General features: G+C 45.8%; 1 protein-coding gene across 1 annotated transcript in view; it reads left to right on the top strand.

The window, feature by feature from the left end:
* The window catches only part of LOC125486306 (cylicin-2-like), an 85,482-nt gene that overhangs the window by 1,119 nt on the left and 81,577 nt on the right, over positions 1-2,786 (top strand). The window lies entirely within an intron of this gene.

Below are 2,786 nucleotides of genomic sequence, written 5' to 3'. Positions count from 1 at the left end.
TCTGTGTGTCTGTGTCTCTGCCTCTGCGTGGCTGTGTCTCTCTGTGTGTGTGCATGTGTGTGTGTCTCTGTCTCTCTGTGTGTCTGTGTCTCTGCCTCTGCGTGGCTGTGTCTCTGACTGTGTGTGTCTGTCTCTCTGTGTGTGTCTCTGTCTCTGCCTCTGCGTGGCCGTGTCTCTTTGCGTGGCCATGTCTCTTTGCGTGGCCGTGTCTGAGAATCTATCTCTGCATGTGCGAGTGTGTCAGTGCCTCTGTCTCTATGTCTGTGTGTTTGGTAGGGTTTCAGTGCAGTCCTGTACAGTGAGGCCACAAGCTGAGCTGTTCCCAGTTGACACCACCATCTGTCCCAGGGAGAATGGGAGATGCAGAGGGTCTCATTATTATCCTGTCCAGTTACATAATTCACACCATTCATGTTTTCTCTCTCTGTATCTTGGACCTAAAACAGAGAGGTTCTCATTGAATGCCCAACCTCTTCATTGTCAGAAGTTCTGGGTGATTTAATCTCACACACAGTCACCAGTGTAGAGAAGCCAGCAAAGGTTGACTCTTTCTCCTCTCCCTCTCTCCTGTCCTCCCCTCAGTCCCTCCTTTCTTTCCTCCTCTCCTCTCCCCCCATTTGCCCTCCCTTCCCTCTGTCTGTCCTCTGGTTTCTGTGACAGATCCTTCCCCTGTGATAGACCCCTCGCTCTACACTAGGAGTCTGTGTAGATAGTGATTGTGGGATCATTGATGCTTTCAAGAGGAGGTGAAAATTTTTCCCAAAGTAAACCCCACACTCACTGCTGTGGGACATCCATTGTGTGTGACGTGGGACTATCATGTCCATTTTTATTTGGGTTGTGTGTGACTTCCAGGTCAGCAGTAATCCTGGGCCATTACAACTGGCCTGCATCGACCATCAGGAACCTGCATCACTAATTGATGCTGTAGCATAGTGATGTGGATTGGGTATTAATGACGAGCAAGGTTTGCTCTAGAATAACAGGAACAAAAGATATTAGAAAGTTACCAAGCAGAAAACACTGGAAATATCCTGAAGACCAGGCTCTGATGAAAGGAAATTGGTCTAAAATGTGAACTTCATTTCCCTCTCTACAGATATTGCTGAGTTTTTCCAGGACTTTCTGGTTTTATTTCAGGTTCCCAGCACCTGTAGTTCCTTACTTTCAATTTTGGAATCAGTTCTGGTTGTTTGGTTCTCACTCAGGGTCCTTTGCAAGACTTGGGTTTATGTAGCACCCTCCATGATCATAGGATATCCTAAAGTGTATCAGTGCTGGTCCTTTGGAAGGGGGCTGATATTTATTCATTCCAGAGCCTGTCCACGGTGTTTCACCATGTGTGTGGATGTTGTTACACTGCAGTGTATGGTTCTGACTGACCAAACTCTCCCACTCTTCCTGTCTGCCGCAAGCCTATTTACAGACTGATAGTACTCTGGTTTTGTCATGTATGGACATCAAAGGCTGAGTTGAGACTTGAACCTGCAACCCCTGGCCCAGAGGAGAGGGCAGTACCCACTGCGCGGCAGCACGTCCTGCCCGAAAGCATTTCCCACCAGTGAAATCTTTTCAAAGTGCAGTCACTGTTGTAGGAAGCATGGCGGAGATTTGTGCATGGCAAGCTCCCACGAGTAGCAGTGCGAAAATGGCTGGACAATCGAATTTTGTGCTGTTGATTGAGAGAGCCATTTTATCTTGCATGCTTGGGCAGAACTCCCCTGCTCTTCCTTGCAACAGTGCAATAGAATCTTTTATGTTCAACTGAGGGAGCAAACCCCAGATGAATGTCTCGTCTAAAAGACAGAACCTTGCACAGTGCAGCACTCTCCAAATCTCACCTCTGACTCAGAGGCAAGGACTGTACCACTGACCCACAGCTGATAGCATCTGAGTCACTGTAAATAATGTTTCCTGTGTGACTTTTCAGCACTGATTCCTACATTTCATTCAACCCCATCCCTCATCTAAATCTTTGGCATTTTAATAAAACAAATCTACTGGGAATTTTCACGAGACTATGCAGCCTCTGTGGAGAGAGAGAAAGAGAGATTAATGTTTCAGGTCTGTGACCTTACATCAGACTTGAAAAAAGTTAGAAATGTAAGTAATAGGTTTTATAAAATGACAGGAGGAGGAGCGATTAAAATGACACAAGATTTCATGGTACAGGAGTTAAAGAAGGCAGTAATAAGTCAGTAAGAGGCATATGAAGAAGATCTGAATGGCAAGGTAGCTGTATCCAAATACAGCCTGAATAAATTAAGAAAGAAACAAGGAGTTTAAAAAAGTGCTTTTAAAAAAGGGCAGATACAAAATTGTTGAATTTATTGTTGAGATAAAAGGGCTATAAAGTGTCCAATGAAGAGATGTATCTGTGTTCCTCAAGCTTACATTGACCTTCATTCTTCCCAGAACTGAAATGTCTAGGAGGCTTGCATTTAAGGTGAGAGGTGGAAAGTTCACAGAAGATGTGAGGGATAGGTTTTTTTACACAGACAGTGGTAGGAACCTAGAACGTACTGCCAGGAGCAGTGGTGGAGGCAGATACGACAGGAGCGTTTAAGGGGCTTTTAGATAAGCACATGAATATGCAAAGAATGGAGGGTAAGGACCAAGGATAGGCAGAAGGGATTGGTTTAATTTGACGTCATGTTTGGCACAACATCGTGGGCCAAAGGGCCCGTTCCTGTGCTGGACAGTTCGATGTTCGATGTTTATTGGAACAGTACAGCAGAACGAGGGCAGGGAGGTCAGGGCGAGAGCGAGGGCAGGGCGAGAGCGAG

This window comes from Rhincodon typus, chromosome 27 (assembly GCF_021869965.1).
Source record: "Rhincodon typus isolate 14 chromosome 27, sRhiTyp1.1, whole genome shotgun sequence".
Lineage (NCBI taxonomy): Eukaryota > Metazoa > Chordata > Chondrichthyes > Orectolobiformes > Rhincodontidae > Rhincodon > Rhincodon typus.
The sequence above is the reverse complement of the archived record's forward strand: the minus strand, read 5'-3'. Positions and strand labels throughout refer to the sequence as shown.